The sequence below is a fragment of the Dipodomys ordii genome, unplaced genomic scaffold, assembly GCF_000151885.1.
Source record: "Dipodomys ordii isolate 6190 unplaced genomic scaffold, Dord_2.0 Scaffold1, whole genome shotgun sequence".
Classification (NCBI taxonomy): Eukaryota; Metazoa; Chordata; class Mammalia; order Rodentia; family Heteromyidae; genus Dipodomys; species Dipodomys ordii.
In genome coordinates, this window is record NW_012267217.1 from 2,927,299 (window position 1) to 2,944,762 (window position 17,464).

Sequence of the window (17,464 nt, forward strand, 5' to 3'; positions counted from 1 at the left end):
TGTGTGTGTGTGTGTGTGTGTGTGTGTGTGTGTGTGTGTGTGTGTGTACAGCATGTGGACTGCCAAGGAGAAATTTTGGTTATGACTTGAAAGAAACCTTCAATAGAAACTGACATGATTAGGAGGAGGTAACAATGCTCGATAGGAAATGTACTCATTACCTTACTCATGTAACTGTAACCCCTCTGTACACTATTTTTACAATATGAAACAGATTAAAAAGAAGAAAGTGACATGATTTTGTTTGGTTGATTCTCTTTATACAGCCAGGAGGCATAAACGAATGTAAACATTCATCATGGGATGTCCCAAAACAAAAAGGAATCAGCTCTAATTCTTAATATTGTTTCCTCTATAGATATTCACTTGGTGTTTGTTGTTTTGTTTTATGGCTCATATATTTACAGTTGCCATTAGAGAGAAACTTTCTACAGTTTTTTCTTGAGAAAATTCTGGTCCTCCCAGAATTACTCTAAGCACTTCACATACATTGTTTGAAATAGTTATACATGAGAAAACAGAGTCACAGAGAGGCTCATCTAAGCAAAGGTACCTAGCCAGTAAGTGTCCAAGCCAAGATTCCCAGGGAAGCAGTCTGTCCTGAGAGTCTGAACTCCTATTGGGGCCATAGGCAGCACCTAGCAGAGGATCCTGCTTTGGTCTTGGTGGCCTATGAATGAAAACTATACATGAACGCAAAAGCAGTGGCTTTGATGCCAAGAACAAAGTGCAATTCATGAAGAAGAAAATATTTCTGGAACCTTAAAGATCACCATGCACAGATCAGAAAATAGTAAGCCTCCAAGATCAACAAAGTTGCTAATGTGGCTATAACATTTTTGACAGTACAATGGCTCTTCATTCAGTGATTATTTCTGAGCAGATGACAGAAACCACACAAAAACTACACTGTTTTTCATTTCTAGTCATTTGGATTTTCTGAATAGTTCAAATATTAGTTTGGGAAGTATCTAAAAGTATAAAACTGCAAAAACAAATCAGAAAGTTTGTTTTTCAAAATCAAAACCCTTTTATCTAAAGTAAATGAGCATTTTACCAATTTTTTGAAGATAGCTGCCTATTATTACTAAAGTCTTAAAGAATAAAATCATATTTAAAGCCCCTTTAAGATACCTATATACCTGTGCTTATTGTGGCACCACTGATAAGAACCATGACACAGAATCAACCTATGTAACCATCAAGAGATGAATAGATTGAGAAAATGTGTCATATAAACATAAATATTATTTAGCCATGAAAAATAAATACTTTAATTTCTAGAAGAATGAGTAGTACTGAAAGATATCATCTTAAGCAAAGCAGTTAAAGTATCACGTTTTACATATATGGAAACAGAAAAAGAAGGAAGAAGGGAGTGAGAGGGAGGGAGGGAGAATCAGAATATGACAACTAGGATAATATGAACAGTCGACTGGAAATTCTTTTTTTTAATCAACTTTGTGTACTATTTTTTTTTGTCGGTCATGGGGCCTGAATTCTGGGCCTGGGCACTGCCCTCAGCTCTTCAGCTCAAGGTAGCTCAAGGTAGTGCCCTACCACTTGAGCCACAGCACCACTTCCAGATTTTTTTCTGCTTATGTGGTGCTGAGGAGTCGAACCCAGGGCCTCATTCATGCAAGGCAAGCACTCTACCACTGAGCCAACTTCCCAGCCCCCGGAAACTCTTAAATGTATAATAACTACAATAGTCTTTTAGGTAAATATTTCTTGCCTCTGAATTAAATTAAAGCTAAGGCTTATCTTTAAAGATTCTGGCTTAAATTTTGTAATCTCCTGATTTTGTAGTTGTGTGGCTATAAATTCACATGATATGTCTTTGATTTAGGCATAATTTAAGAATACAATTCTTACTTGCATTTGCATATAGATGTATATAACTATATTATCAACTTGAATGATTAAATCTTTGTATTTTGATCAGAAATTGTGATCTATATAAATCTGACTTGTTGGGTCTGGGAGGGTGGCTTAGTGGTAGAGCGCTTGCCTTGAATGCATGAGGCCCTGGGTTCAATTCCTCAGCACCACATAAGCAGAAAAATCTGGAAGTGGTGCTGTGGCTCAAGTGGTAGAGCACTAGCCTTGAGCTGAAGAGCTGAGGGGCAGTGCCCAGACCCAGAGTTCAAGCACCATGACTGGCAAAAAAATAAATAAATCTGACTTGTTAAAATTTTATAGGACGGGCTGGGAAGGTGGCTCAGTGGTAGAGCGCTTGCCTTGCATGCATGAGGCTCTGGGTTCGATTCCTCGGCACCACATAAGCAAAAAGAAAAAAGCCGGAAGTGGTGCTCTGGCTCAAGTGGTAGAGTGCTAGCCTTGAGCTGAAGAGCTGAGGGACAGCGCCCAGGCTCAGAGTTCAGGCCCTACGACTGGACCCAAAAAAAAAAAATTTTGTAGGACTTGCTTTGTAGCTTAACATACTGTCAATGTATAGAAATACCTCATTTGTATGTGAACACTGTGTGTGTACATATACATATGTAATTTTTTATATACAGGGTAATACATATATAGTGCATAAATATATAACATACTTATCTAAACTTATATTAATATGGATATGTAGCATGTATACTTGTTTGAAATCAAGTTACTTATATTACTTGTTTGTTAAAAAATTTGGCATGGTTTCCTACTTCCTTATAATAATACTTATACATATACATACATATATTTATTTATCTTGTATACACCTAAATACTCAAAAGTCTTTTTAAATAGTACTTTTATTTTCATTTTACCTAAGATTATTTAGTGTTCAATCAATAAGTCCTTATTCACAAGGCCTATGTTCCATCATACCTATGTTTTCTCCTTCATGTACAAACCTATGATAAAGCTAAGTTTATATGTTAGGCATAGCAAGCAATTAACAGAAAATACAGATACAGTAAAACAAGCTTAGCAATATACAATAAGCTACATGAATGTGGCCCCTCACATACAGTATCTTTTGGCACTGTGAACCCTAGCCATTATAGCATACCATTTTCTTTCTTTCCTCATTTACTTGAGAGCTTTTACATTTCACTTGAAGTACTTTCCTTCATCATGTCCGAATTGTCCACATCATTACACTTGTGTTCAATAAAATAGGGTTACTTGAACCCAATCAGCAATACTGTGACAGTTGATCTGATCATCAAGACCGTTATTGAGGGATATATTGCATGAACAGTGTCCAACAAGGATAAGTTTGACAAAGGATTGATTCACATCTCCAGCAGGACAGAGTGCAAATGCAATACAACCGCACCACACTGCTCAGAATGGTACAACTTCACACTTACAAACTGCCTGTCTCCAGAATTTTCCTTTGGACATTTTCAGGACATGATTACTGTGAGGTCATTAATGTAAAAGTAAAAGCGTGAATAAGGTAGAATCACTGTATCTGATCTTACTACCTGACTTTTAGATCCACCTTGCTTGGAGCAACTTTTCCTTTTCTCTCTCTTCCTCCTCTTCAGAGGTTTTGTGGTTGCTACAGCTCAGCCTCTTATATCTATAATCCCCAAATAAAGCCTTCTTTCATAGCTCAGTGCTCCTATCCCACCATTACTGGGAATAGTTTAGGATTGAATGGTTTGTTGGGAAGACTTGGTGGTGAAGAGTAAGTCTGTCCTGTTATCCTCTCTGGCACTCAGATCTGCAAGCTGTAACTTTAGGCAGCAACCATCAGCACTTTTCTTTTCTGCTTCTCTTTTAGAGGTGGAAGGACAGGAAAGGAGGAAGGAGAATGATTGTCTTCATAAGCACTTCTACCTGGTCCTAGTAGTGTCCTCACTGACTCTGCAGAGATTTCTGTTCCATACCTCCCTTCAGATCATGCTCCATAAGAGGATTACCCCGAGAATGTGCCTATAAATCGATAAGTAAACACACTGGGTGGTATCCAAGTGTTTATAAATGAATTAACTGAAGTATTATAGACTCAATGGAGAGCACAAGAGTATAATTCTTTAGAAAGACTGAGTCAAAGCACAACAAAATAAGTACCAGGAAGTGGGTACTTGCAAGGGGAAAGGGTTGGGCCAAAGGGAAATGGGCAGAAGAATGAATGGGAGAAAGGAATAGATTGCAAACAAGAATGCTTTGTATATCCCACAAAATTGAGAAAAATAAGAGAAGGTGTGGGTCCAAGCGAGTTGAAGACATTGAAGGGATAACACAGATCAAGATGCATGGTATACGTAAGTTGCTTTGTTAAGTGACAAAAATTAAATACATAACCTAAAAATTAAGACAAGTGAAGAAAGGGGTAGAGTAGGAGGGGTGGGTGAGAATGTTAGAAAGGGTGACATTGATCAAGACATACTGTGTTCATAAACTTCTCTATTGAATGCAACTCCTTTGTATAACTACTTAAAGAAAATAAAAATATTCGCCCCAAAAGAGGATTATCCAATTTATTTTATTATCTTCTTCAAAAATTGTATGTTTGAATATGGGTACGGGTGCCTCAAAGTGTGAACCTTGAACACCATTTTGATATTAAGTCTATGCTCATTTATTTGTTTTACGTGCTGGTACTGGGGCTTGAACTCAGGGTCTTCCACACTCAATCAGTTCCCCCCTTTTATTGTCAGTGGTGAGTCTTGAACTCAGGTCTTCAGCTCAAGGCAAGTGCTCTACCCCTTGAACCACAATGGCACTTCTGGTTTTCTGATGGCTAATTGGAGATAAGAGTCTCATGGACTTTCCTGCCAGGGCTGGCTTTGAACCATGATCCTCAGATCTCAGCCTCCTGAGTAGCTAGGATGACAGGCATGAGCCACCAGTGCTCAACTCAATCAGCTCTCTTGCTCGTGGCTAGTGATCTGTCATTTGAGCCATGCTTCCAGTCTAAACACTTTTGGTAAGGATATTTTTATTAGTATATATTAGTTGTGCAAGTAAGATTTCATTGTGCCCTTTCCATACATGCATACAGTATCCCCCAGTCAAACTCACTTCCTCTAACCTCACCTCCCTTCTTAAAGCAAATTCAAGAGCCAGCTCCCCAACATAGCCTGTTTCTGCCAGATTTTAATGTGTATGGTATCTCATACATGCATGTAATTTAGTTAGATTAGTTTCATCTTTAATATCTATTTTTGTTGTTGTTTGTTTTGTGCCAGTCCTGGGGCTTAAACTTAGGGCCTGGGCATTGCTCCTGAGCTTTTGTGCTCAGGACTAGCTAGCACTCTGCCACTTGAGCCACAGCTCCATTTTTCACCTTTTAGTGGTTAAATGGAGTCAAGAAGAGTCTTACAGGCTTTCCTGCCCAGTCTGGCTTTGAACCATCTCAGCCTCCTGAGTAGCTAGGATCACAGGCATAAGCTACTAGTGTAGGGCTTAATATCTGTTTTAAAAGACTGAATGAACAGTGTGCCACAACTCCATACCACAATCAACATGCTGTCTTTTAACATCATTGGTCAATGTCAGCCTCCAGTGCACCATATATCATGTTAGTTAATTAGCTACCAGGCTTCAAGAATGAAAGGAAGCTATACTAGTCTTAAACTAGTCATCTATGAAAAATAAGTTTTATAAAACACTTTTCTGTTAAAAAGAAATAATCTTAAAAGTTTACATCCAGACCTTAAGATGTATTGTATTCATAATTTATTATGGTGAATTGGAAACCCCTTTGTATAACTTGTTAAAAATTATAAACCTTTTAAGAATCTTTTCACATGCATGGACAAGGCCTTGTGTTGATTAGGAAGAATAAATTAGACAGTGCTTGCAGTTGTTCTGTGCCACCAACTTCTAGAAGTTTCTTCTCCTTTCCCTATCCTGGTCATCAGCTTGGAAAAGTTGGGAAAAATGAGGCATCGGCTTATTTTTAAAAAGTATCTAATATGAATTAAATGGATTTTGAAACTTAGGATAAGTAATACTTTAAAAATAAGCAGCTCAGATCATAGTTGTGATGTTTTTCTCTCTCCCTCTCTCTTTTTTTCTGGCAAAGAAAGGAATGGAGAAGGCGAAGGAGGTTTACATTTGGACTCGTTTTAAATTTTTAAAAGCTGTTCTTTCAAATTTACCATCTGTTACTTGAGTACTTCAAAGTGACTATGGTAACTGTTTGGGGATCCCAGACAGAGTCATGGCATAATCGGTAATGGTGTGACCCTTACTGTGCTTTTCTCAAGGAGGGAGACCAACTCATTGTAAATCTTGTCACATTAAGAGAGAGCTCCTCTGCAAATATGTCAGACTTCTGGTTAATGCACAACATAGATAAGAATTAGCTATAGACATCCTTGGAGGTCATGTGGCATTACAGGTGCTAATTTTCAGAGGAAAAACTTTCCCATTCTCCTGAGCTGGACTTCCAACACATTAATACAGCATTTCAATATATTTCTCTAGATCTCAAATAACAGAAAAATGCTTAAGCTTATGTAATTAGCCTTTGTTTAAAAAAAGAATGCTCTCCTGGCCGTTGCCAGTTTTCAGATTCCATCATTTTCCCCGGAGAAGCTTTTGGGTTGAAGAAATCACCAGAAACACTTTGTGGATACTAGTGTCAGTAGGGGTATTTTGAGGCTGTGAGGAGTGTATGACTAGTGTAAGGTATCCATCAAAATACGTGAGTTAATTTTGGAGTCCTAAATTAACTTAGAATACCAGTGTGAATTCATTCTTTTTACATAAAGAAAAAAATATTTTAAACATTCACTACTGAAATAGCCTAGAGATGTTAACCAGCCCAGTAGTAATGAATAATCTGCTGAATAGTTTTAGTCTTTAAACATCATTTTCTATTATTTTTTGGTGATTGGAATGGTGGTATTGGAGATTGAACCCAGAGCATTGATTTGCTACTTGCTGGGGCTCCCTGCCTAACAGGTAGGTGATTATCACTTGAATCATGATTCCAGCCTTTTTTGTCACTGGTTAATTTTGAGGTAGAATCTTACTTTATGCCCAGGCAGGCCTAGGCTTAGACCTTACTTGTACTTCCTGAGTCCCTGGGGATGAGCTGACCTTGAACCCAGATCCTCTGATCTCTACCTCCAAAGTAATTTGGATTACAGGCTTGAGCCACTGCACCAGCTAACAAATATAATTCTTTGGGGGGAAAAAAGAAAATATGGATTGGAGATCAAAGAGATAATGCACAAGATGACCATGGGAATTCTTACCAAAAATTAGTTGGATTTCTGTCAAAAAGAATTTGAATATGTTCCCACTGTTTAAAGATAGGATGATACTAGTATCAACAAAAATATGAACTGCCATCAGTTGAAACATTAAATAATATTTAAATCCATGAGTTAAAGATAACACTTTGATGTATGGTCTCTTTGGAGAATATTAGAACTTTTACTTTTTATTTTGAAAACTAAAAGCATAAAGCATTCATTCTGCTTCCTCTATTCAAATTCTGAGTTTCCAAATTGTGGATGAGATAGAACATCTTTCCTTAGACATATACTGGCTAAAACATAAAAAAGGAAAAGTATACTTAGAACATCAAATTTTGCCATTCTTAATAAATTACTAACATTCCAACATGAGACATGGTCATTATAAGCTTCTGGTAAACATACCCCAAATCACTGTCACCAACAAACTTGAATTCGATCCCATCTAAATACATTAGAAATACAGGGGCTGACAAACCTATAGAAAACAAAACCAAACGAGAATGCAGACTGCAGAAAGCTCTGTATGAATAGCATCACCACTCTTTCTGCTGTTCATCTTCTTGCTCCTCCTCATCCAACAGCAACAACAAAGTTGCAAAACGGGAAAAACAGAAGAACCTATTTAAAAAAAAAAGTACCCAAAGCAAGGAACTTAAAACGCGGAAGGTTCCATTGGGGCTTACATTTTTCAAGGTTGTTCCTTTGCTTTTGGGTGTGTGGTGGTGCATCATGTGGGGAACATGTGGAAGGGCAAAACCCGCATCTCATTGCCAGTTAGAAAAAAATAGGTAAAAGAAGGGGCAAGAATCCTATCTCCTGCAGTGGGCTGTCCTCCCCCAACCAGAGGATCTCCCACTAGGCCCATCTCTAGTCCTACTAGGTCCATCTCTAGGTCCATTTCCATCACTAGTTTCCACCAAGCCACAATAAAGTCAAGATAAAGCCAATGCTTTTAACCCAAGGGCCTTGAGGGAACATTGCAAATCCAAACTGTGGCACTGTACATTGAAATAGAGACGAGCATATTAAAACCAAACACAAAGTACAGAGATTGGTTGAATCATAATTCGAACAGGCTAAAATGGAAACGGAACATTTATGGCATCCTATGAGAACTACAAATATTACATGGATATCTGAGGAGATTATGGAATTATAGATGACTTGGGGGATATATTAAAATGCATAGGACTATATAGCTATAAATATCTAGACATATAAAACTATAACTAGTAAATGTGGTGAAGTAAGTATAGTAACTACCATTACATCAGTCTCCTGAGACCAGAATTAGGTAGGGAAAGGTAGGACTTACAGAATAGGAAAAGAAGTTGTGTTGCTTCTTTGTGCTAAAAGAATAAACACTACTTCAGATTTGCCTTCAGCCTGAATCATGCATATAAACAGTTTGATAAGTCAGTTAATGAACTACTAGGCACAGAGTGCAGAAAGTTTCTGTAAAGAAAGTATAAGGAAACTTCACAATGGATCCAAACATCTCCATATGTATTAGACATGCCAGTGGTCACAGTATTCTATGAAAGAGTTAAGCATGTATGTACCTGTCTGCATTTTAGATGTCTGTGTTTGTTAAAATTTCATAGAAAATTTAAAGTTTCCCCCCTTTCTTCTGTAAGTTGGTCATTCAGTATTGAATTAGAAAACAAAAAATCATGATAATAAAAAATAAATAAATCAGAAATCTTGTAGACTATGTTCATGTTTATACATTTTAAGTTTTCTTCCTGTGGGATGTCTTCTGTATTTCCACATTGAAGTGTCATGGAATTAGGCACATAAGGAAAATCCTATGATATCTTTTGAATGCTGCCTCAACATTGCTGTTGAAAACATTTCTCAGATTGTGAAATAAAGGTGAGATATTAGGTCCTGAAACAAATGTATGTAAAACACAGTGCCTGGAACAGAGTTAAGACCCAGGGAATGGAAGTTATTATTGTGTCAATGATTACTCATAGGGGCATAGTCTTTGATTTTTTTCCCTCATGTGCTTGCCTATCAAAGAAAACCTGTGTTGATGAACTAATTTTCTACCTCTTTTTACATTTCAAAATGGGGAAGGATCATTTTGTGTTGAAATTCAGTCTACTGAACAACATGATTAGAGAGACCAGAGCAGAAAGAAAAGCAATGTGGATTTAAGAGTTTGGGGATATGGCTAGAATTGAGGAAAAGGAAAGCAGAAGAGCAGAGAGGACTTAAATAAAAGTGGACTGTGGTATTTGGATCCTCTCAACAGTTCTTTGAGAGGTACTAACAAAAGATGGAATTTTTTAAAATTACATTTCAAGAGTTGAACTTGCCTTCTTGAAAGTAGCACTGTTGTGAGTTAAGAGACTGAAACCTGAACACCCCTGGATTTACAAGGCTTGACACGAAGATTGTATTGAAAAGGATTAACCCTACTCTAATAGAGATGGAGGTTTCTGTTGTACACTCCTGGGAGGTAACGTGTATGCCCTTGGAATATGTCACCTGATGATTTTACTTGGGGTTTTGGCCATGCCACCTACTCTATACTAACAGTGTGATTTATAGTGGGGACTTTGAACTATAATGAAACAGCTTTACCTCTAGATAGTCTGGAAATGAAGGCCAGCCATTCAAGTGATCTGCCACGTCTCTAAACTGGACCCCAGTAAAAGTTCTGGACACTAAGGCTCAGTGGCTTACCTGGCTGTCCATATTCAGTAGATATATGCATGTATCACTGCTGGGAAAATAGGTGCTGGGGAACACAAACTCAAGCTCAGCATTTAGCATCTCCTGAAAATAGCCCCACAGCCCTCTTCCCTTGGCTGATAGTGTACCATGTTCTTTCCCTTTAAAAAACAGAACTGTAGCAGGACACTGCAGGCTCTGATGTGCAATCATGTAATGGTAGCTACTCAGGAGGCTGAGATTTGAAGATCACAGTGTAAAGCCAACTTGGAGGAGGAAAGTACATGAGACTACCTCACATTAACAAGCAAAAAAAGCCATCAGTGGAACTGTGGCTCAGGTGGTATAGTGCTAGTCTGGAATGAAAAAGCTCAGCACACAGGCCCTGAGTTCAAGCCCCAGGACTGACACAAAAAATAGACCAAAAAGAAAAAAAACATAACTGAGTATAATTGCTTTTCTGAGTTATATGAATTCCTTCAGTGAACTATAAAATTTTATAGTTCAATATTGTGGTTGCATCAGAAAGAAAGAAAAGAAAAGAAAGCAAAAAGAAAGGCCTTCATAGTCCCTCTGAACTCAGAGGTATCAGGTGAGAGTGGTCTTGGACCCACACTTCTCAGAAGTGCTTGCGAAATATAAGGTGAGATTGTTCATGAAGAAAACCTAAAAGCAAAACTGGGAGGCACACATACAAGGAAACAAATGTAGATGGTAAACCGCTAAACTACACTTCCACAGTTTCATTAGAATACATAGCCAAAATAGGAAGACATGGGAAGTAAACATGCTAATTAGTTATATGTTTTTACAATAGTGATATAAATCAAGTAAAGTGGGTGCATGTAATGTAGATAACACACATTATAAATTCTGTACATTTTCTAATTTTGTTACATGGCTTGATGTTATTCAGCATCTCATATTAAAGAGGCTCTAAAAGAATTATAAATTTGAACAATTCAATAGTAAACCTGCAAAGAACAAAAGGCAACTCTCAAAAAAAGTAACCTATACAAATGTGAGCCAGGACAAAACTTATTTTTCAAATATAAAGCAAAGCAAAATTGATGTAGACCAATACAAACCACAAGTTAAGTAGGAGTTAGCAGTGTGTCAGTGTAATTCTAAAAGTTAATAAAATACTGCACTATCCAAATTAGAGGAAGGCATGTAAAGCTTAATCTGTCACAGTATTCCATTCTAGGGAGATCATTTTTAGATTATTGTATTCATTTGAAAGAAAGAGACTTCAGCAAGCCAGGTCTCAGTCTTAGCTTTGTTGCTGACAAATTGATCATCGAATAGAACTGGTCAGTCTTGCTCCCTAAATTCTTCACTTATAGATCCTGTAAATTTGGAGGCATCAGATCAGAATGACACTCAAATGGTCACCCAGGTCTAAAATCATTTGCTCAACAGGGAAACACTCCTAAAAATGAAGCTTTAGTTGCAATATCTTTGCATACAAAGCATGGTATAATAGGAAGCCCTGGGCTCCCATTCACTGGTCAACTCTCATAGGGATAGGTCAGGGGCTGTAGCTCACAGGATTCCCCTCCCCTTCGGACACCTATCTTTAGCAGGTACATCACTAGTAACTACATTCCATAGCCTCCCTCGGAGTTAGCTGTGGCCAATTGGATGAGAGTTAGTTGGTTAGTGATCAGTGGGTGTGAGTGAAAGGAAGGAAGCTTTGCCACATCTTTTCTCATCCTCTTCTCTCAATCAGGGGCACAGATAAGGAGCTAGTGGGGCAACTTTGACCAGGAAGCACTTAGCTACTGTGCTCTGAACAATTTTGTGGACAGAATCAACTTGTGTTCTGCTCTGAGAAACAGAAGAAAAACACTTACCATGTCTGAGCTACTACTGTGTTTTAAAGGCTTTTCAATATAGACATTTATTGTGCCCAAACTTACGCAGAAAGTGGTATTAGGAATCAGATATAATCAAACAAAAGCCTAAAGCATAAGGCACTGGCCAATTGAAGCTATAATGGACAATGAGGAAATAAGTACTATTGGCTGGAAATCTAGTGGCTATTATACCACAGCAAAAACACTGAGCAACATTTTCACTTGTATGTAATGGCTCACATGCTAAGGAAGAGAGTTAGTGGTATAGTCCATGTTGGATACTCCTAGACTGGGAATCCAGTTACTGAGAGCCTAGTGAGCTAGAAAACCCAGATGCAACTTTACAACAAAGGACAAGAGGTATCATTGTCTCTCAGAAACTCTACCGGAGCCTTCCATTCAATGTTTTTCCTTGGAGAATGGACTCATCCACAAAGATCATAGAGTTAGTCAAGTTACGATATCAAGTCATTATAACAAATGCCTGAAATAAGTCCATTTATAAAGAGAAAGGGGTTGTTTTTCCTCTCAGACTAGGGCAGAATGTATATGAGCTTAAAATATTTTATAGTGTCAAAAAACCAGGAAAGTGTCCAAATACCCAGTGAGAACACACATGACAATGTGACGATGTCAGAGAATGTGGAAGAGTTACCAGTGATCGAACCTGGCCTGATCTGAGCAAGACAAAACAGAATGAAGTAATGAGTTAAAATGCAAAATATATAAGGAATGTCCAGGCTCTCAAATGGAGAAGATACAACAACCTCACGTCGAAGAAAAGCTGTTTCAATTTCAGTAGCTACTCCACCCTTAAAGAGATGAAATGTGAATCTCCATTCCATTATGGACTGTGCATTCTCTTTCACCCAAGGAACACAACATGGAAAGGCAGGGGAACAAAAGAGTAACTTTACCATGGAGAAATCCGACAAACTCTGCCTCTCCCAGGTAATTAACACCAACAATAATAAATCATATGGTTAGCACAGACCTTCAATTGTGTGGGAGTCTAAGAATGGTATTTTTCCTCTATAGTCTGCCTCCTCAAAACACATAATCCCAATCTACTCATGAGAAAAACATCAGAAAAAGTTTGGAGTGAAGAGGTCAATAAAGACACGAAAGTCCAAGAAACTGTCACAAGCAGGAAGTGCTAAGAAGACATGATGTCTAAATGTGATGTGAGACCCGGTAACAGAAAAGCAGACATTAAGTACACGCAAGGAAATCAGGGTAAACACAGACACTTGTTTATAATAAGCTGAATCAATTTTGCAAGCTAATACACTGTATACCATACCATTAAATGTTGTAGGCTTTATACTTCTTCTTTTCTCTTCTCTTCTCCTTATTCCCTTCTCTCTTGCTTTCTCTCATGACACTAGGATAGGACTTCTGAGCCATTCAGAGCCTTACACTTCCTTGGCAGGTGGTTCTTCACTTGAACCATGCACCCAGCTAGATTTTCTTCTTTCCATGTAGTAGTTTCTCATAATGGTAGAAATTTTCATTTTTTAATGAGAAGTATGGTTGAGTAGCTTTCATAGGCTATTTGCCATCTACACATTTTCTTTGGTGAGATATCTGTTCCAAACTATTGTCTAATTGGTTGCTGTTATTGCCGAGTGTTAAAAAACGTTTGTATATATTAAAGACAAGTGTCTTGAAAATATTTTCTCGTAGACTCTGACTTATCTTTTATTCTTTTTAACACAAGTTTTTTTTTGTGGTTTTTTTGTTTGTTTTTTACTGAAGTTCAACTTACTGTTTTTTTTCTTCTGTAGAAAGAAGACTTTCACCAAGTTTCAGGGCATGTTAATTGCTCCTGCTTTCTTCTAGAAGTTTAATAGACTTGCATTTTTATATTTAGATCTATATTTATTTTGAGACAATCTGAAAACTTCATAAAATATATTTTATAAAGCTTATTTGACTGTAATTGTTTCAAGGATTTAAACCTGTTCATAAAATCAGTACTAGTATACAATATTTTAATAACACAAATCTCAAAAGGTCTAAGTGAATTAAGCTACATGTCAATTGTCAGAAGATACAATTACAATAAATCTGAAGATCTTAACTTATTTATAGTATTAGGTAACACCTATTCTAGAAAATTGACCCATTGTTGCTCTGAGCCAAGCAAAGGGGTGGTTTTATGGTAAGAAAGGACTGAGAAAGGAAACAGGGAACAGAAAGTGAAATGAGTTGTTTCGAATCAGTTTCTTCCTAGAGGTTACTTTCTTTGAAATATCTTTGTAAAAAAGGATCTCCTTATCATAACTCTAAAACTGGCTTGTTGGGAGATTTGGTGGTTGTCTCTCTTTTCTGATTTTTTTGGAGGTCAAATACACAACTTGTTTTCCACCTATGGCCACAAACTTTAGCAAGACTAATTCCATTTTGTCTTGGTTTCTTGGGACAAATTCAGACCACACCAATAGCCTCCTACAAATTTTATTTAATATAATCTTCATTAATGATGTATGTTTTTGATGATCCACAATGAAACTATCATGGCTTAGTTCTTGTCTATTTCTTTCACACCATCTCTTCACTAACTCCAGCCTCCTGGCAGTGGTTCTATTGTTGAATCACATCAAAGTCTCACTGGACTTAGGGCCTAGACACATAAGCATGTGTCCAGTTGGCCATTAAAGGCCTCAAGAATCCTTGACACTTCACCTTTCCTTTATCTCTTAGGAATGGAAGTAAAATTCACAAGGAAAAACTATTAAGGGACCACATAATAGCATGTCCACCAAGAATAAGCTTGTAGCCTACTTTGCCCAGATGAGTGACTTCAGCCTTGGGTCCAGGCCTAAGCAGGACTCAACAGAGAGCATAAAGCAGAAGGAATAAAATCAAAGGAATAGGCGAAACTTAGTAGTCTTTTGATTATTCTGCCTCCTAGTATTTTCATTCTCATCTCATTATACTGTATTTAAAAGAAGCAATTCTGGTTTACTCAAAACTAGTTCAATTTCCACCAAATCTAAGACAGCACCCTTATTTATTTATTTGCTTGCTATACTTTGAACTTGAATCCACATGTTTGCCAATCAAGTGCCCTGCGCTTGAGCTATGCACCCAAGCCTCTTTTCTTTTTTTGTTTCTTTTTTTCCGATAAGGTCTCACACATTTTGCCTAAGGCCAGCCTTAGACAGTGATCCTCCTATCTATGCCTCCCAAGCCGGTGGGATTAGAATTACATGCCCAGAATATTTATTGAGATAGGGTCTTTTAGGCTAGCTTCAAACTGCTATGTTCCCAACCTCTACCTACAGAATAGCTGGGATTATAAGCATAAACTGTCATACCAAGGGCCCTTTTAATACAGCATCTCTTAGAAGTCTTTCTCCATTCTAGGACCTTCTGTTTATTCAGATACTATTTAAAATACTTTCTCTATATCATACTACACTATTTTTTGGGGGGTGGGGTCCGGTCGTGGGGCCTGAACTCTGGGCCTAGACACTGTCCTTCAGCTCTTCAGCTCGAGGCTAGCGCTCTACCACTTGAGCCACAGCACCACTTTGGGCTTTTTTCTTTTTGCTTATGTGGTATTGAGGAATCGAACCCAGGACCTCAGGCATGCAAGGCAAGTGCTCTACCACTGAGCCACCTTCCCAGCCCAGATACTACACTATTTTTAAAACTACTCAGATCACACAGAGTAACTCTGTTTCATTTCCTGTATGAACCTTCATAATGTCAGACTGACTATGTTTGTGTTCTGTTTTTCAAATGCTCTGTACTTAATTTAAGGTCTGTGTGAGTGGGCAAGAGCTTTAGCTGTTTTGTTCATCATGAGGACTTAGAAAATAGCAAGTTCCCTCCAAAAATGTTTCATAATAGAATGATTGATGGTTGGTTTTAAACCAAGAGTTTGTTTATACAGTGACTAGGAAGTGGATATTTCAATGTATTGATTAGATATTTACATCAAAGAGAACACAAGGACAATGGAGTTAAAAGGTCCTTTATGGATGGTATTGCTAAGATGTCTACTTCCCTCTCATAATGAAAAAACTAAACTCATTACCTACCTCATTCATTTCATCTTTCAGAAGCAGTACTTTACAAATGGCAGATCCAATTTAAAAATAAAAGGGGTCAAAATGCTGCCCATCATTTTTATTTTCTTCTTCTTTTTTCCCCTATGGGGTTTTGAGATAAATTCTCTCTATGGACCCCCAGGCTGACCTCACACTCTCAATCCTGTCTTGGCTTCCTGAATGCCTGGATTATGGGCATGGGCTGACTTTCTACCTTGCACCAACATTTGTGCTGGGTTAATGTCAAGTGAAATTCTTACACATAACACGATTGGTGGTTTTAGGCCAGGCACCGGTAGCTCATCCCTGTAATCCTAACTAATCAGAAGGTTAAGATCTGAGGATCCTTGCACAAAGCTAGCCCAGGCAGGAAAGTCCATGACATTCTTATCTCCAATTAACTACAAGAAAACCAGGAGTGGCGCTGTGGCTCAAGTGGTAGTAGAGTAGCCTTGAGCAGAAGAGTTCAGGGGCAGCGCCCAGGCCCAGAGTTCAAGCCCCATGACAATAAAATAAAATAAAATAAAAATGGTGTGACTTTAGGTATCTAGAAAAAAAATCATATAAAAATATGAACAGATAAGAATAGATTCAATACTATGTTTGAGCTGGTGGCTATGTTGTAGAGCCAATATTCTACCCCAGGGTTTAAACAGAAGAAAATGAGCCCATCCAAGTATTCAAGTTAGTGAGGACATGTATGGTGACTCTAAATGCTGACTATTATAGAATAGGCTGAAAAGTTAATTTTCACTGTGCCAAACAACAATTCTACAGTACAAATAACACAAACAAAAGACCGTATCATTGTTAGCTGCCAATGCCGCAGATCAATCACCTGTTTTCACAGAGCTCTGAACATGCTGAGCAGGATTTTTTTTTCAAACATGATTTTTCAGCGTGCCAAAGAAGACAGGGAGCAACTGGCAGTGACGGTCAGGCCATCTCAACATTCATATCCAATGAGCTAAATGATTGCAAACAAATATCTAGGGATGCACAGAATACTTCTTGAATAAATTCTTACTTCTTGGCCTTATATTAAAAGTGCATTCTAGACCTAGGTGTGGGAGTATATGCCTATGATCCCAGTTACTTTATTGACAGATAGAAAAATAATGTTAGTGTGATCCTTGTTGATAAAGTGAACTGGATGGCTGGATGTAAGAGTGCACACCTGTAATTCTAACTACCCAGGAGGAGGTGGAGGCAGGATGGTGGTCCCAGGCCAGCCCTTGACAAAAGTGCAAGACCCTATCTAAAAACAAAACGTAACAAAACAAACAAAACAAAAACCTAAAGCAAAAAAGGCTGGGCGTATGGTGCAAATGAATTCAAACCTCAGTATCACCAAGAAACAAATAAAGACTATTTTAACAAATTCTATTTCTGAAATTATTATATTTATTTTGCTCTCTAAAAAGGTATTGTCATGATGACACCATTATGTCTCTTGTAGATATATCTTTTAATTAGTAAGATAATTCAGGATACCATATTCTTAGATTTAGGTAATTATATCCAGGAAATCTATGCCAGTAATGATAGAATTAATTGGCTCAAAGAATTGATATCTTCCAACAAATTGTTATTGGAATCTGTCATTCTGATAGTGGGAATAAATTCAGACATAATGAAGTGGTCTTGAATCAGAAAGCTTTCTCTCTCATTCCATATTTATTCCATTTTTACA